This window comes from Lepus europaeus, chromosome 5 (genome assembly GCF_033115175.1).
Source record: "Lepus europaeus isolate LE1 chromosome 5, mLepTim1.pri, whole genome shotgun sequence".
NCBI classification, from domain to species: domain Eukaryota; kingdom Metazoa; phylum Chordata; class Mammalia; order Lagomorpha; family Leporidae; genus Lepus; species Lepus europaeus.
Window position 1 is genome coordinate 7,906,100 of NC_084831.1, and position 18,350 is coordinate 7,924,449.

Here is an 18,350-nt window from a genome sequence, read left to right on the forward strand (position 1 = left end):
CGCTCGCGCCTCCCGCCCAGCCCGCACCCTCGGCGCGGCTCGGTGACGTCCGCGGCGCTCCGCCGGGTCCTAGCGCCGCCTCAGGCCACGCCCCCTACCCGGAACAGGCCAACCAGGGCCTGCACTGGGCGGACCCGGCCTGTTGTGGGCGGGGCTTGTGTGGGTCGGGCTAGCGGAGACCGCTGCACCGCCTCCTTTCGACGTCAGGTGGGGCGGAGAAAGGCAACTTCGGTGTCCAGCGCCGCACGCACAGCCTTTTCCCCTCCAGGGCATCTCCCTTGCTCCAGGGGCACTGGATAGGGGTTGTGGGCGAGGGCCGGGTGCAGGACTGAGGGCAGAGACATCTGCTAGCCTCGAACACTCAGCCGCCCGAGCGAAAGCGCATCCGCGGGGTCCGGGCGGACGGGGTGGGGGTGCACCGGGCGCGCCCCCCGCCATCCGCACGTGGAACCTGGAGCCAGCTCGGCCCCGGAGCGTAAGGACAGTGAGCTCCGGACGTGTGCAGGCCCCAGGCTTGAGAGTGCCCGGGGAGACCTCGCTAAGGCCTCAGAGTGACAGCACGTGCGAGCTGCTGGGACGACTAAGCTGGGCACAGAGCGGCGGGGTGGCCACGGAGGCTCACAGCTAGTTGGGGTGGGGGCACCGGCCCAGGGGCCTCCTTCCACAGGCGTGGACCCGGTCCGCAACAGCCGAAAGGGCTCTCGGAGATAATGGCAATAGCAACGCTAGCACAGAGCAAGCATTTACGAGCCAAACACCGGCTGCTTTGATTCCTGCGTCAGCCCTAGGAACCAGGTATCCACCTCACAGCCCCGCTTTAGCGACGGTGAGACGTTTCCCTGATTCGCCAAAATCCCACGGTTGAAATAGAAACCCAAGCGCGCGTCACCATCTGTGCACAAACTGAACCCGGAACGTTAACAAACGGTTTACACCTCCTTGTTGGAGACCTGCCCACCCCCTCCCTCCCTCCAGTCCTGCACCCAACGCAGGTGTGATGGGAAGGGAAGCAGTCATTTGGCCAATTAAACCAGGAATGTCAGCCCGACCACGGGAAGCTGCATCAGAATCCCAGGGAGGCTCTTCAACCAGGCCCTGCAGCCCGGACCCACCTGATCGAGTGATCGAGGTCCAGGTGCATGCCGGGCATTGGTCCTTTATTTTTTAAATTTATTTTGACAGGTAGAGTTAGAGAGGGAGACAGAGAGAAAGGTCTTCCTTCCATTGGTTCACCCTCCCATCCCCCAAATGGCTGCTACGGCCAGAGCTAGACCAATCTGAAGCCAGGAGCCAGGTGCTTCCTCCCGGTCTCCCATGCAGGTGCAGGGCCCTAGCATTTGGGCCATCCTCCACTGCACTCCCCGGGCCATAGCAGAGAGCTGGCCTGGAAGAGGAGCAACCAGGACAGAATCTGGCGCCCCAACTGGGACTAGAACCTGGGGTGCCGGCACCTCAGGCAGAGGATTAGCCTAGTGAGCCACAGTGCCGGCCACACTGGTCCTTTAACTAGCTACACCCCTCCCCCCCGGGCCCAGGGTTGCCCGAGGAAGTGTGGAAATTGCCTTGGTTTGGGCTGTTCTTAGGGAGCATCTGCATTTTGCAAAATTGCAATGCTTAACCCCAAGGGACAGAAGACCTCCTCCTGGTGTGCCTAGTGGCACACGTGGGGCAAGCGACCTTTCTCAAGACTTGGAGACCAGCAGGTGCACAGGGCGCCAGGCTGAGGGCTCCCCGGTGTGAGGGAGGTGGAGCCCAAGCCAGGCCCTCCCTCCACGGGCCCCCGGCCCCACCCCTTGCACCTGAACAGACACAGTGCAAGCCACCCATAGGTCTCCTGACACACAGAGCTAAGTCCTGAGGACATAAACCAAACAGCTTCCCTTTCCTTTGGGGAAATCGAGGTCCCAGTGGCCTCTGAACGGAGAGAACTGGCCTTCTTGACCTTTGGATGGAAACATCTGGGTTTGGAACCTTGGCTTCAGAGCCGATCAGTCAGCTGGGAGGCACGTGGGCCGGGATTCACCTGGCGTGACCCCTGGCCCCCCAAAGGCATCAGTCAAGGAAAAACAGGCTGGACAGATGTTCTCTGCGCTGCTGAGGGCCTGAGGTTCCACAGGGGCCAAGAACCTGGGGGACAGGAAGACCCAGCCATCCATGGGGCTCTGAGCATCTGGCTTCCCCTATCTTAATCGCATCAGCATGATGGATGGGCCAGGGACTGGATTACATTATGGGGTTAATTTATTGCATTCTGGAATACCCATGTGCCCAGAGACTGTTTTTCAGAGTTATTTGCGTGTTTTCCCACCATAATGACAATAGGCAGACAGGCAGCCGGGAGCAAAGGATGCGGTTTGGGAGGCCAGAGAGCTTATTTGCCACCTGGAGCAGGTCCCTGAGGGCCGCCATGGGGAGAGAGGCAGACTCACTCCCAGAGATATTTCACAGCCAAGGAGAGGAGGCACCGGGAGAGGGGTGGGTGCCTGAGCTCCGGCCACTGCCCCTGTGCAGACAGAGGCCTTCAGCACACAAGGAGGGAGCTGGCTCAGGCAACAGGCCCAAGGACCCAGACCTAAGATGCTTCCAGAGCCCCCTACCCACCAGGCTACCAGAGGACCTGTCCTCTATTCCGTCCTGCCTAAGGCTCCCAGGGCACCATGGTGTGGCCGGGGGGCACCACGCGTAGCCTGGCAACGGTTCCACTGCCACCCCGATGCTCGGGGGCCCAGCCAGCGGGATCGCCCCTTGAGCAGGGCGTCTGCCTCATTCGTTCCTAGCTGCGCCCCATCTGGTTCCTGGCCACGCTCAGGCTCTCGAGGAGTGCATGTTCCACGCGTGAATGAAACAGTGACGAAGAACGAGGTGATGGGGGGCCGCGGCTCCTTCCTGCTGCCCGGCCTGGATATCACATGAGGGGCAGGGCCTACAGGTGGTGGTGGCAAGGGTGGAGCTGTTTGCAAAGACAAAGCCAGGGCTCTGGGATGTTCCTGACCGGGCCGCTGTCCCCACTGGGCCTGCTCGCGTGTCCGACCTGCTGCGTCTCTCCCCAGCCCTGCTCCTTTTGCCAACTGGGAGGCCCGCCCCTCTCTGAACCTCAGTTTGCTCCCGTGTAAGATGGGCTGAGCATAGGAGGTAGCGTTTGTGAAACTAGAAAGGGCACAGTGGCTGGCACGTGGCACGTGGCTGCCGAGTCAGTGGTTGCCAGGACACTGAGGCGCTCTGGAGCCACTGAGCTTTTCAAACCCCCTTGGCTGCTTCCCCTTTCCCACGTCCCAGGGCAGCGGGGAGCCCTCGGCAGGACAGGCAGCCCCATGGGCCAGGGGGCCCCTCCCCTCCCTCATCCAGCCACTCTGGCATGAGGCCTGACCTGCACAGCCGCCCCAGGGCCTGGGCCCCCAGCCGGAGCGCTGACCTCTGGCCAGGAACACCGACTTCCAGGACTTCAGCCGGAGTGATGCCCGAGACAGTCGCTCAGTGTCTCAGTCTCAGGGGCTCCCGGCCCACTAGGACCTCAGAGTCAACCCACCTGCCACTCCAAAGTAATAGGAAGTCCTTTATTGAGCTAGCATCCACGCAGCCCAAGGGCCACCCCTGTGACCTGAGCGTGGTCACAAAGTGCGTTGGTCGCCACCGTCAGTTCCAGAACCTTCCCCACTCCACAGCCCCTCCCCCACGCCCAGCACCGGCAGCCTGGCTTTGCCTGGATCTCCGCGAAGTGTCCTTCCCTGTAAACGGAACCAGGCGGCTCTGTGTCTGGCTTGTTTCACGTGGCGTAATGTTCGCAGGCTTCCTCCAGGCTGTGGCCCCCATTAGCACTGTGGTCCTTCGTGCCGCCAAGTGACGGCTCCTGGTATGGGCATAGCACATGTGCCTATCCACTCACCAGCTGGTGGCTACTCGGGCTCACGTTGGCCATTCAACCATCACATTTTACAGATGGGGAAACGGAGGCCCAGAGTCGTACAGCCTGCAGGGGATGGGAGTCCAGGCCTCCCCTCACAGCCACCTGGCGCTCCTGGGAGAGTGCAGGGAACAGGGTCCAAGGATGTGGCGAGCTCGCCCAGCTAGAGAACCTATGACAGCAGCACTGGGACCGGAGCCTCGGCGCTCCGCTCCAGCTCACGGATCCCAGCCACACTTCATCTGTGCCGTCTCCCAGGCCCAAGCCACCGTCACCTCCTCTCTGCCACCACTCCTCACAGGGCTCCCTGCTCTTGCGCTGACTCCACTGTGCTCTGTTCTCAACTCTAAGAGTCACAGTGACACTGTTAAAACCCACACCAGTTCCTGTCTGTCCTGCTCACAGCCCTGCAATGGCTCACAACTCAGACCGAAAAAGCAAAGTTCTTCTGTAGACTTTGCAGGCTCTTGGGGTCCATGGCACCTCCCTCTCTGACTTACCACACTCGCTTCCTCCCTCAGGCAAGCACATTAAACATGCCTCCTGCCTCAGGACCTTTGCACTGGCTCTTGCCCCTTGGCACATCACTCCTGTCCCAACACAAGGATCATAACCTAATATTCTTTGCCAAACACTTCCTTGCCAGAGTTCTTTCCAGATGACCTTATGTTAAATAACCTCTCTCCTAGGGCTGGCACCCGTGGTGCAGTAGGTTAATCCTCCACCTGCGGCGCCAACATCCCCTATGGGCACTGATTCTAGTCCCGGCTGCCCCTCTTCCCATCCAGCTCTCTGCTATGGCCTGGGAAAGTGGGAAAGCAGTAGAAGATGGCCCAAGTCCTTGGGCCCCTGCACCCACAGGGGAAACCAGGAAGAAGCTCCTGGCTCCTGGCTCCTGGCTCCGGGTCGGCATAGCTCCAGCTGTTGCATCCATTGGGGAGTGAACCAGCGGATGGAAGACCTTTCTCTCTGTCTCTCCCTCTCATTGTCTGTGACTCTGACTCTCAAATAAATAATCTTTTTTAAAAAATAACCTCTCTCCCCTTTCATGCTTTCTCTCCCTAAAATGCCTAATTTTTCTTCTTACAACCATTTATGTGTTAGCTCACATGCTAATCTTCTGTCTCCCTCAACAGGACCCAAGCTCCATTGGCCATGGTTAACTGCTGTATCCCGTGTCAGCACACAGTAGGTGCTCAAGCCGTGTTTGTGGAAGGGGAGACGCAAACCTGTCTCCGCTGATCATCCTGGTACACACCTCCCCCCCCCCCCCGGGCTGATGATGTCACAGCGGCAATGGCTGCTATTTTTCTCTGGAGCAGTTTGCTGTGGCCTGGGACCTTAGCAACATGATCTCCTCCCAGGGGTGGGGGTGGGGGTAGCTACAGGTAACCCTTGAACTCTGGGAGCTAGGTTGGGAGCTCAAGGAGTCAAGTGGCCCGCGACCACCCAGATCTCAGGGAAAAAGGATTCCAGTCTCCAGTCTGCATGGCAGTGCTGTTAAACCCCTGAGCCATAATTTGCCACGCTCTGCAGAAAAAAGGAAGAAATAGTGGAAACCGAGCCAGCTTTTCCCACGTGCCAGGATCCGCCCCCGCCGCTCTTTGATCCTCGCAGTGCCCGTGGCCCCCACTGACCCCGTCGTGAGTTATGGGGGCCGTGGGACCCATAACCCAGCATTCCTGGACTCCCGGGGTCGTCAGGACGCGGCGCCCCGCGCGGTGACGGATGCGCCGCCCCGAGCGCGCTGGCTTTGTCCCCATAGCGCCGGCCTACGGAGCTTCGGAACAGCTTTGGACGGGGCGTGGCGAGAGGCGGGCCCTGAGTAGTGAGGAGTGAGTGAGTGAGTGAGTGTGTGTGTGTGTGTGTTGGGGGCTTTCTCCCTCCCCTACCGCGGAGGGGGCCCGCAGGTGCACCGTCGGCGCCCAGGTGAGATGGTAGCCTCTGAAGATCCCCTGGACCCGCAGATCCAAGAGCGACTTCTGTGGGAACGACCCCGCTCCGTACCCCCGTCCACACCCAATCACGCACACTTTCCGAGGCGACAAAGGTCCCGCCGCCTCCTCGGCCCGGGCATTTCTTCTGTCCCACTTGACAGCCAGGGCGGAATAATCCTTTTGGGGACCAGCCGGCCCCAGCCCTGCCGGACGCCGCCGCAGCTGAGCGCGCAGCTTCTATCCATTGTTGGGGTCTGCCGGGGACCCCCCGCCGCGGCCCTTTGTCGCCCGCTCCCCGCCGGGCCACTCCAGATGCGCCACCGCTGCCCGCGTCCGCCCGTCCCACGCGCCCCGCACCGCGCCGAGGCGGCTGTCACGCACCGGGAGGAGTGGGGCCGCCTCGCCCGGTGCCCGCCTTTGTCTACCTCCTTTGTCTGCCCCGCGCCCTCGCGGCGGCTGTGGCTAGGCCTCTGGGGAGAGGGCCCAGAACGCCGAGCGCAGCTGGCGAGGGCGCGCCGGCCGGGAGCGCGCGGGGCCCGGCCGGGCCGGGGCTGCCCCTCGGCGGGGGGCAGTGGAGCCCGCTGCCCTCCGCCCCTCCCCTGTCCCCTCCCCCGTCCCCTCCCTTCCCCGCGCTCCCGCCCCCTCCCCTCCCGCCGCCGTCCTCCTCCCCCTTCCTTCAGCCCCGCTCAGCCTGGGCACAGCCTCCTGCCGCCCGCGCACCTCTCGGCGCCGTCCCGGCTCCGCGGCTCAGCCCTCGGCTGCGCTCGACTTCCGCGGGCGCTCGGCACCGCGCCCCTCGCCCCTCGCCCCCGCCCCGCCGGCCGAACAGGTAAGGCACGGCCTCGGCCCTCCCCCAGCCCCGCCCTCCCGCCTCACCTGGCCGCACGCCCGGACAAAGGTGGGCTACCTGGCGCGCTCAGGGGCGGGGCGCACGAGGGACCGGGGCTGGAGGTGAGGATGCCGCTTCTCCCCTGCCCTCGGACCGGTCCGTCCGCCCGCTTCGGCCCCTCGGTTCCTCGCCGGGCTCCCCTAGGCTTCTGGCCGGGCTCGCGCTCTCCTCGGACGCCCACTCTCCGCGCTCTGACACCGCCTCGCCGCGCCCTCGGGGGTCCCGGCTCTCGCCCGCGCTCCTCCTCGGCACTAGCCTCGCCCCCTGGGACCCGATCTCTCTTTGTGTGTCTCTGTCTCTGAGTCTCCGGTCGGGGATCCCAGTTGGCCACCGTTGGAGACGACTCCAGGACTTCTGCGCCCTGGGCAGAGGCGACGGGAGGGAGCGCCCTCCCGCCCTTTCGGCGGCGTGTGTTGGGGGAGCGCTGGGCAGCCCCACGCGCTCCCATCCCGGCCCCGCCGGTGCCGCGCCCTAGCAGCCCCGACGGCGCCGGGCTCCCTCCTCGGAGCTCCTGCTCCCTCTCCCTCCCCGCCCCTGGCGCACAAGGGTCTCAGCGACCTTCGCGAGCCGAGGTTGGAGACTGGAGAGCGCCTGTGTTTCCCGCCAAGTCTTCCTCGCCTTCCTCGGCTGCGGCGTGCTCCCTGGGCCTCTCTCTTCCTCAGGGGGTCCCCTGCCCTGGCTACTCCTCCACACTGCCCACCTCCCAGCCTGGCCTCGCACAGTCGCCAGCAGTTCAAGTATCAGGGGTCAGGCAGGCAGGAACTCTGGGAGTGATCTTGGACAAAGACTCTCAGAGCCTCAGTGGCCCCAACATAAAAGGGGGTAATAATAGGACCTACCTCCGGAGAGGAGAAAAGCATGTCGGGTGCCCCCCCTCGCACACGGCTGGGGGAGGGGAGGAGTGTCTACAGGCCCAGGCGAGGCTGGGGCTGGGGGCTGCACAGAAAGAAATGGATCACAAATTCAAGGCTTAGAGACACTTCAGAGGAATCCAACCGTGGCACCCTCGGCATTTACACTGCCTGCCAAACCCTCCCCTGCCCATCCAGGCTCTCACACTAACAGGGTGAAAGAGGGGTCTCTGCTCTCAAAATGAGGTCAGTGTGGCTTTGCCAACAGCTGGCCCTCGGTCAGCAGGCGTCCATGTGTCTCATCCCAGTTCTGAGCCGGTGCCTGGCTCATCTCTGTGCTAGTGGCACCGGCTCAGAAGCCATTTCTGATCCTCTGCATGGGGGCAGGGGGTTGTCCTGCTGCGATCGTCCAAACCCCTGGCCATCATCTATGTGGTGAGAGCAGGTGACAGCCACTCTGGGAGTCTGGCAGTGACGTGGGCCAAGTGGTTTAATGAGGGCAGGAAAGCGCCCAGCCGGCAGGTGTGGGCGCCCCTGGCCGAGTTTTTGTTTCAGCCACAGACGGAGGCTTTCTCTCCTGAGAGCCAAGGATGGGGCTGGGGACTCCCTAGCCCAACACGCCCGCCCCACCATGGCTCCTGCTCAGCATCCTGCCCAACGCGAAGACCCAGCTTCGGTGACCCCGGCCCTCCTCCCATCTCCCCCCCTCCCTGCCTTCTTTCTGAGCTGGAAGCCAGCTCAGCCGCTCCAGCAACCCCCAGGCTTCTCCCAGCCTCCTTGCCTCCAACCCAGAGGAAAATGATGGCACCCCTGCTGCCTTCCTCCCCCCCCCCCGCCCCATTCCATCTGTCCCCTCTCCAACCCAAACCCCTCAACGCTTCCCTGTGGCCACTAAGTTAACTGTAGAGACCCTGCAGCACCTAGCATAGCCTGCCTGCCTCTCACCTCGGCTTCGGCAATGCTGGACAAGTACTGAGCTCTTCCCTCCAGCCGAGGGTTCCCCTACCGCGTGTTCAGGTTAAGCCCGGCCGTCCTTGCAGGCCAAGGTTAGATGGATGTCCTCTCCCGTAGGCAGCCCCCTGCCCTCCCTGCCTCCCTGTCTCCTGTGGTCTGCTCCTCACGGGGTGGGGGCTGGCTCCGCACACACTTATGTTGAATGGCGACCTCAGTCAAGAGACAGGAATGAATGGGAAACCGCAAGGCACAGCCCCCCCCCCCCCCCGGTTCTGCCGGCCAGGTCAAAGGCAGAGTCAGCCTTGCCACGGGTGTTGCAGAGGAGCGAGCACCTGCCTCTGGGTGGGTGCAGGTTACAGAGGCGGGATGTGACTCGGGGTCACGCAGACCTGATTCGCATCGCACCTGCTCACTTAGCCACTGTTGGGACCCAGAGGGAGTCGCTTCCCTGGTCTCTTTGGGGCATGGATGGGGATGGGGCAGTGAGCAGGAGCTCCCTCCAGGGAAGGTTCCCAGGGGCCATCCCAGCTTCCGTGGTGTGGCCCAGCCGGGTGGGGTCTGCCTCTCCCCTCTGCTCCAGCCCTTCCCTTTGGGAGTGAGACTCTGTGGTCAGGGACCAACAACCCTTCCCCCACCCCACCCCCGACCTCAGAAGGGCCAGTAGGCCCTTGTCCTTTGATGGGGACAGCAGCGGTGACAAGGGAGAAGCCGATGGTGGAATCCAGAGCAGCCGGGATGAGCTAAGTGCACAACTCAACAGCTTTAGTGTTCTCTCTGGGCTGGGCCCCAGCACGTGGCACGCGTGCACACACACACACACACACGTCCTAGAATAACAGCAGCGGCACTGAACAACAGCGACAAGTGGTCGAAGGCCGATTTCATTGGGTGGCTGTGGGTTCGAATCCCAGTTCGAACACTTGCTCCGCCGTGTACAACCTTAGCTAAGGCCCACAAAGCTTTGTCTGGACAGCTCTCTGCAGTGTTGGGGCTGGTGCTGTCTGAAGAATGTTATCCTCTTCAAAGAGCCAAACTGAATAGGGCTTGAGCTCCAGGCCTGTGAAAGCCAAGGCCCAGTAATTGACACCCAAATACTTTTCAGATGTGGGAATGAGGCACAGAGAGGTAAATTGACTTGCCCAGGGTCACACAGTCATTAAGTGCTGGAGCCAGGATTCGTACCCCACACCCTCTGCCAGAAGCCATCATCAGGCATTACGTTAAATTGTCTGGGCACTACGATGATGAAGTTTGGGGAGTAAGGGGTTGCCCATTCCCCATCCCCCCATCACACATGCGCACACACATGCACATACATACACACGTGTGCACATACATTGCTTGGGAGGGGTGAGGAGTACCTGCAATCCAGCAGGAGCGAAAACTAACACTCAGGGCCGGCGCCGTGGCTTAACAGGCTAATCCTCCGCCTTGTGGCGTCGGCACACCGGGTTCTAGTCCCGGTTGGGGCACCGGATTCTATCCCCGTTGCCCCTCTTCCAGGCCAGCTCTCTGCTGTGGCCTGGGAGTGCAGTGGAGGATGGCCCAAGTGCTTGGGCCCTGCACCTGCATGGGAGACCAGGAGAACCACCTGGCTCCTGGCTTCGAATCAGCAAGATGCACTGGCTGCAGCGGCCATTGGAGGGTGAACCAATGGCAAAAAGGAAGACCTTTCTCTCTGTCTCTCTCTCTTACTGTCCACTCTGCCTGTCAAAAAAAAAAAAAAAGAAGAAGAAAAGAAAGAAAGAAAGAAAAGAAAACTAACACTCAGGAGGTGGGTGGGGATCCTAGGTCAGGGGCGCACAGAGCTGAGAGGGAGGCCTCTATGGAGGCCCCAGCACGCCCCCTGCAGGCTTCTGAGTTGTGAGGCCTTGGGCTGGGCACCCCAGGGCTGCTGCTGGCAACAATCAAGGCAGATGGAGCCGCCCCTGCAGGGCAGCGCAGCCTCATCTGCCAACACAATGGGCCCCTCCAGGCTGGCCCAGACCTGTCCGGCTGCCATCCATCACCCCAGAGAGGACAGAGGACGTGGCCACCTGCGCCCACTCCCTGCCCATGCTGGGGGCCTCCCAGCCCCCACCCCACCCGTCCCTGGCTGTCTCACCCCCCTCTTCCAACAACAGCTACTGCCGATTTCACCCTGGCTTGCTGTCTCCCATGCATCTTCGCCTCCCCTCATCCTCACAACCCCCCCCCCCCGACATTTTACGGGACAGGTTCTGAGGCTCAGAGAGGCTGAGAAATGGCCCTCGGTCACACAGCACAGCTCTTTCCGCCCTGCGTGGTGAGGGCTGTCCCAGGGCTCCGCTGGAGGTGGTTGGCGTCTGTGTGCTGGGTTCAGTAACAGGTCTGTGCCCCATCTTTCATTAGACCTTGGCCTCTCCACCAGGCTGTGTCCCCCTGTCGGTGGGGACACCTGAGGACAAGGCTGTGTCTTTGTGTAGTTTAGAAGCTGCAGGTACTTGGCATTTCCCAAGGCCAGCGTGTGTCTCCCCTCTCAGACTGGGAATTCTCTGAGGGCAGCAGCTCTACCTCCCTCGTTAGACTGATGGCTTCTGCAGGGCAGGTGCTGTTGCTTCTTGCTTGGACTGTGGATGCACAAAAAGCAGGAGCTATGTCTGGGGACCGTGGCAGCTCCACACTCCAGCCCGGATCTCCCCTGTCACCCTGAGCCAGGACTCTGTCCCCGTCAGATTGTCAGTTTGCAAGAGGGTGAGCCGAAACTCCCCCTGCAGACTGGAGCAGGTTCCCTTGCACGGGGCCCTGTGCTGCACCCAGAGGGGCGGGGCAAGTGGCTGTCCACCAGGCTTCAGGCTCCCATGCAGCGTCCATTGCAAAGAAGCATCTGGTACTCAGCTGGCCAAGAGGCAGAGAAAGGCCTGGGGTGGGGCAGGTGGCCCTGGTGGGGGATCGGGGAGGCTGGAGCAGGGTGGGGGTGGGGGAGTGGGAGGGGTAGAGCCCCAGAGAGCAGGGACATGGACAAGGATTAGCCCAGGACTATCAAGGTATCTGGACACCAGGGAGTGCCCACCAGGGCAGCTGTTGAGTCCCAGCCCCTGCTGGCCACCACTGTGCTTCCCAGCCCAGCCCTGTACTGCACCTGCTCCGTCTCTCCCTGGAGCGCCCCGCCCTCCCCCCCCTCGCCCCCCCCCCCCCAAACACTGGAAGTACCCACTTCCTCAGCAGCCGGTCTCCTGACAGGCTAATAACCCCACTTTACATTCAGGGAGATTAAGATTCACTCCGGAGGAGGCGGCGGTGGGAAGGAGAGAGATTAGAGGGACAACACCCAGCCCCAAAATGCCTGGGGAATGAATGGAGAATCTGCCCCTCCCCCCTCTACTTTCACTTAGGATGTGAGATTTCCGCTGCACCAGCAAAGTCACCTGTTTTCCAGGCAGCTCCCCCTGGAGGGGACAGGAGTTTCTTTCCCGGGGTCCAGGAGCTCCGAGGCCCCCAGCTGGAGCTCCTGGGTTTGTGGAGCTGACTGGAGTCAGACCTAAGATCGAGCGGGCAGGGGGTCTGGGCCCAGCCGCTTCTGTCCTCCAATTCCAGCCATTCCGGAAGTGTCCACCTGGTGATGGGGAGGTGCCGGGAGGCGGGGAGGCTGGGGGAGCACTCGGAATTCAGGCATTCTTGCAATCCTCCTGGAAGTGTGAAGTCACTAGACAGGAGCGGATTCCAGCATCCTCCGTGTCATGGAGCCCTGCTCTGGGGGCAGCACTGCCTGCCCTGCCCCGGGGCCCAGGCTGGGAATGGGGCGGTGCATAGTGTTTGGGGAATCTTTTGGAAAGCAAGGGCAGAGGAGCAGCACCGGAAGCTGTTTCCTTGGGGGCGGGGGGTGAAGCATGGATATGGTGCCAAGAGTTTAGTGATGGGGCGGGGTGGGGGGGCACCTGCACGGCGACTGATGATGGAATTCGGCCCCCCTGAGTGGCCAGGGTCCCTGGTGTGCAAGTGGTGAGCTGCCCAGCTGTGGCCCGCAGGCCTACAAACCCCTGGCTCGTATCCCCATGAGCAAAGAGGCCTCGCCACTGGGCTGGAGGAGAAGACCCCTGGCCCCCAGCCAGCCAGAGTGGAATCAGCGGCTTCCTCCCTGACTGGGCGCGCTCAGAACAAGATCCCTTCGAAGGCGGGTCCTGGTCTCCCGCTCTGCCAGGGGCCCCTTCCTGCCCAGGGTTAGCTGAGGGAGCTGCCTAGGAGCTGCGGGGGTAGAGGGGTTCCCTAGGGAGGGTCTTTCCGCACCCAGGACGCTGCCCTGTCCAGCACCCTTGCCCCCAGCACCGTGCCCTCCTTTCTGAGGAGCCCTGGAAAGTTAGAAGCACCCCAGTCACCCCAAAGGGGCCCTGTGCTGGACCCAGGGTGCCATCCCAGCAGCCAGGCCCGTCAGGGTCTTCCTGTGACCGAGGGTGAGCGAGGTTAGAGAGGTGGCCCTGGCAGGGGATGCAGGGCCTGGCCAGGCAGCAGGTTGCTGTGATTGTCTTGTGTGTTTTGTGCTCACAAATACTTCCTCTGAGTCCACACTGGCTGGGTGCACGTCCTGAGGCCCTGGAGGCTCTGCCCAGACCCAGGGGATACGCCCGTCACCTCTGCCCCTAGGGGCTGGCTGTGGGACAAATAGGAAGAAGGAGGAGTGGCTGGGGGTGATAAATGCCAAGCTCTCTTGGAGAAAGGGCCTTTGAGACCGTCTAGCCCAATGGTCAGTGGCTCATTTCCCCTACCCCCTGCCAAAAATAAAATTTTTGTTGAACAGAGGAAATATTTTGCCAAATGAAATATAACCTAGAATCATCCCAATTCACACAAAGCCAATAAAGCAAGTGTTTATGAGCAGTGCAGCGGCCTCCACCACTGATGATTCTTGAATCAAAATTTTCTCTATTTGGTTCCCAGCAGGCTTTGAGGCACAGTGGGCAAAGCCGCACATGGAGCGCCTACACCCCATATCAGAGTCCTGACCACTCCGCTTCCAATCCAACTTCCTGCTCATGTGCCTGGAAGGCCGCAAAAGATGGCTCCAGTTCGTAGGTCCCCGCCACTCACACGGGAGACCTGGACTGAGTCCAGCCTTGGCTGTTGCAGGCATTTGGGGTGGGAAACACAGAAAAATCGATCTGTGTGTGTGTGTGTGTGTGTCCACCCACGCTCTCTGTAGATCTGCTTTCAAGTAGGTGAGAAAAGTTATTTCTAAGATTGATTTTATTTACTTGAAAGACAAAGTTACAGAAAGAGAGAATGGAAGAGAGAGAGAGAGAGAGAGAGAGATCGATCGATCTTCCATCCACTGGTTCACTCACCAGATGGCTGCAACAGCCAGGGCTGGGCCAGACCAAAGCCAGGAGCCAAGATCTTCATATGGGTCTCCCACAAAGGTATAGGGGCCCAAACACTTGGACCATCCTCTGCTGCTTTCCCAGGCTGTTAGCAGAGAGCTGGGTCGGAAGAGGAGCAGCCAGGACTCGAACCGGTGCCCATATGGGATGCTGGTGCTGCAGGCAGCAGTTCAATCCATTCATTAAGTTTTGCTTTCTCTGTCTATGCAGACAAACCCTCAAGCCCTTCATTCGCTCACACTCGTCCTCGGCGTCTCCCACACAGATTTGCCACGGCCCCTGCTATGCCTCATTTTAGATTATTTACTTATTTGAAAGTAAATCAGTGAGGGAAAAAAAGAAGCTGTCCCCAGTGGTAGAAAATCATGCCGCCGATGTCAGTTAGGCTCTTTGAAACGAGGCTGAGCCTCTGCCGGCTTTGGGCGCACAATGAAGTCGAGCAGCAGCTCCTTTATCGTATTCAACCGCTTGCTTATGGGAGAGTCAGAGAGAAAGCTCTGGCTCACTGCCTGCAGGCCCACCGAGCTGAGGCCGGGCCGGGCCAAAGCCAGAGGCCTGGCACGCAATCGGAGTCTCCCACGCAGGTGGTGGGGACCCAAGTACTTGAGCCATCACCGCTGCCTCCCGGGGTGGGGGGAGCAGGAAGCCGAAGTCAAGAGTGCGGCTGGGACTCACCCTCCCAACCCCCTCACCCTGCATCCAATGTAGGTGTTTGGGTCTTTTTCCTTTTTTTTTTTTTTTTTTTTTTCTTTTCAGATTTGTTTATTTATTTGAAAAGCAGAGTTACAGAGAGAAAGAAGGAGAGACAGAAAGAGATCTTCCATGTACTGGTTCACTCCCCAAATAGCCGCCATGGCTGGGGCTGGGCTAGGCCAAAGCCAGGAGACTAGAACTCCAGCCAGGTCTCCCACACAGGTGCAAAGGTCCAAGCGTTCGGGCCATCTCCTGCTGCTTTCCCGGGTGCATTAGCGGGGAGCTGGGTTGGAAGTGGCGCCCAAACCAGAATGCGTATGGGATGCGATATTGTGCCCCAGCGCCAGCCCCGGACCTGAGTTTCTTCACGGCCACGCCCAGCACCTGCCTCCACGGTGGTTCTGTGCTCACCATGCACCCTGGCACACTCTTCTGTGAACCAGAAGGAAGCCCAAGTTACAATGGGGATGTGGTCGTGTTCAGATTGGGTAGAGATGGGTCTGGTGCTGTGGCATAGAGGGCAAAGCTGCCACCTGTGACACTGACACCCCATATGGGCACCGGTTCGAGTCCCAGCTACTCTGCTTCCGATCCAGCTCCCTGCTAATGCACCTGGGAAAGCAGAGCAAGAGATGGCCCAAGTGCTTGGGCCCCTGCACCCACATGGGAGACACAGAGGAAGCTCCTGGCTCCTGGCTTCGCACCAGTCCAGCTTCAGCCATTGCAGCCATCTGGGGAGCGAGTCAGTGGATAGAAGACTCTCTCTCTCTCTCTCTCTCTCTCTCTCTCTCTCTCTCTCTCTCACCCTCTGTGTGTGTGTGTGTGATTTTGTAACTCTGACTTTCAAATAAATCTTTTTTAAAAATAATAAAACTGGGTAGATAACGCACCTGAGGGCATCTGTTCTTTTCTTTTTTTAAAGCCACAACCCAACCCCACATCTGTTATTTTCACTGCAGTTTTCAAAATAGTTTTAAAAACAGTTTTTTTTTAAAAAAAACAGGGTTAGAGTCAGACGCTTACAGAACCCCTGAAACCTGCTGTCCAAATAGAGCAACGTCTCCAACCGTCTCTGTCCCCGTAGGGGCCGAGGGGGAGGAGGACTGGGAGGACAGAGTCAGGGAGGGAGGAGACTGGGGTCCGAGTTCCCCCAGTGAGAGGTTTGTTGGTTCCCAGCCTAACCCTGATCCGTCAGCTCCTAGGATTCCTAAGGGACCCGGGCCCTCAGCCAGAGCCCCCCTCACTTGCTTCCCCCAGCCCACCATGCAAGAGGCAAGAATGCTGGTCCTACAGCTGCCCTGGAAGCCAGGTGGCCTGAGCGCCACAGTTGTCTGCCAGGCGGGTGGGGGTGGGGTGGAGCCCCCCCATCTCCCAGGCTCCAAATGCAAGACTATTGGAGGAGGGCATTCCAAATCCAGGGAGGCCAGGGCTTGGTTAATTGCCTTCATTTGCATATGATGCTGGTTCCCGGCCTCCTCCTGGGTGAGGACAGCTCTTCCTACAGGTGGCAGCGTGGCGGGGGTGCTGGGGTCCTGCGCTAAGCCCCTCCCCTCTCCACCAAGTCCTTATCCAGGCTGCCAGTGCCTGGCGCCCTGTGACCTGGGTCCTGACAGCTCGGCCCGCCCTCGAGGACCGAGATGTCTCTCGAAGCAAGGACGGACAATGAGGGAAGGGCAGGGACCACTGGGGAAGCTCAGCGCCCAGGGCTGGGTGCAGGGACGCTGTCCCATGTGTCCAGGCCTGGAGGTGGGCTCGGTCGCTTACCTGCACGCCGCCTTGCAGCTGTGTCACCCTACCCTGGCCTCGGGAGCCTTTGCACAAATGAGCACCTGGTGCTTCAGGCCTGGGATTGGACAAAGCAGGCCGGGGCTTGGCAACTGCTTGGGAACCGGCGAGGGGAGGCTCCTGATCGCTTTTGTTTTATTCCGATGGTTAAGAGCCCAGTTGTGAGTAGGGTGGTGGCCAGTCGGACGCCGGAGCTCGGGACAGTCGGGCCGGCCCTGGGCAGCCGGGGCTTTGTGAGCCCCAGACAGAACCACGTGGGCTGACGGGGGAGCGGGAGGCGAGCACCTGCCTCCCTTGTCGCCTGGCTGCTCGGTGCTTTGAGACACAGCCCCCAACTGGCTCCCAGAATGACACAAATGGATTGGAGCCTGTGTCGCCGGGGATCCTTGGCACGACTTCTGTAGCAGCCCACGCTTCCCGAGTGGCTCCCTGCCAGGCTGGCACGACGCTGCCAGCCTGTGCCAAGATCTGTGAGCCAATCCCATGGAGTCTCCCACAGCCCTCACTCCAGGGCTCGCTGCCCACCCCCCACAACACACACACACACACACATCCCGGGAGTTTCTTTATGATTTTTTGCTCAGTATAAATTTGGTTGTGCTGCACACACTTCTATTCCGATCCACAGTTACCAGTGTGTATATTTGTAGGGTCCTGGAGCTGTGACAGGCACCAAGGCAGGGCCCGATAACCCCAGCTCTAAAAAGCCAGGGGGAGCACTGAGAGAGGAGCACGTTGGGGCAGACATTGGAGGAGGCTTCCTGGAGGAGGGAGCACTGGGGTGGGTGAGGGCAGAGGGGAGAGGTGAGAACAGAGAGGCAGGAAAGGTGGGGCCCGGGAACAGAGTCTGCTGGCGGAGACCCGAGAAAGCAGAGGTTAGGGCCGCCAAGCTAGGGTGGGGCTGCGCCGTGCAAGGTCCCTAGCGTCCGAGTGAGGAGCTTGGGACGGAGCGGGAAGGCCACGGCCAGCCACGGACATGCTGAGGCCAGAGCAGCGGGGTCGGCAGGGGGCTGGGGGAGGACAGTGCAGTAGAGCTGGGCTGTGGGACGCCCCGGGAGAGCCAAGGTCACAGGTCTGTTAGGACCCTGGGGTGTGTGTGGGGGGTGGCCCAGGCTCCATCCGCTCTGCAGGCGAGGAGCGTCCCCCCCACACACACCCACACCTCTCCTTCTGCTTCCCCGTTTTTTTCTTAATCGCCCTGTCTTAAGCGTTCTTAGGAGAGCCACTTAAAACAGGAAGGCACCGAGCTGGCCTGATTCCCGGCCCCTCCGATCAGAACCCGCCTTGCCGGTGCCTCCTTCCCAGTCCGTTCAAACCTCCCCAGACCCCGCCCTGGTCCGGAGTCCGATCTGAGCACTGCTCCGCCTCCTTACTCGTCCGGGTTGTCAGGAACCTCCCCTCCCCCAGCCCCGTTCCCATCGTGGCCTGTGCGGTGCTCAGTAACGGTCTCACTCATCTCGATGGGGTAACGAGGAGTGGCCACGGGGACAGCGCGCTGCCGCACCTGCCGCGGGGCTGCCTTCCCTGCTGCCCACACTCGCTGCACAGCCTGCCTCACCCCTCTCTACCTGTGGGGCGACGCGGGTGGTTCTGTTCACGGGCCTGGTCCCCAAGGCTCCCCAGGTGGGGCTGTTCCTTGGGCCCCTCCCGGGCTATCAGTGTCCCTGCAGGCCAGAAGGGCCGGGCTGGGTCTCAGCCTTTCCAGTCTCAGGGAGCAGGCAGGGAGGACTAAGGAGTCCCTCGGAGCCCAACAATGCTTGATTGACAGGGCTTTCAAGTGGGGCCGCCTCCCCTGGGGCCGCCTAAGGCATTCCAGCGCACAGGCCTGGGGGCCCTCATTAGGGAAAGGCTGGGGGTGAGGCTGAGGGGCAGGAGCCGGCGAGGTGGCCAGGATGACAGGCCAGGAAGAACGGCTGTGGCTGTGTGCCAGGGAGCTGGCGGTGACACAAGTCCAGCCCAGCGTCCCATGCACCGTCCCCTTAGGCAGGGCCTGTGTCAGGGGACAGG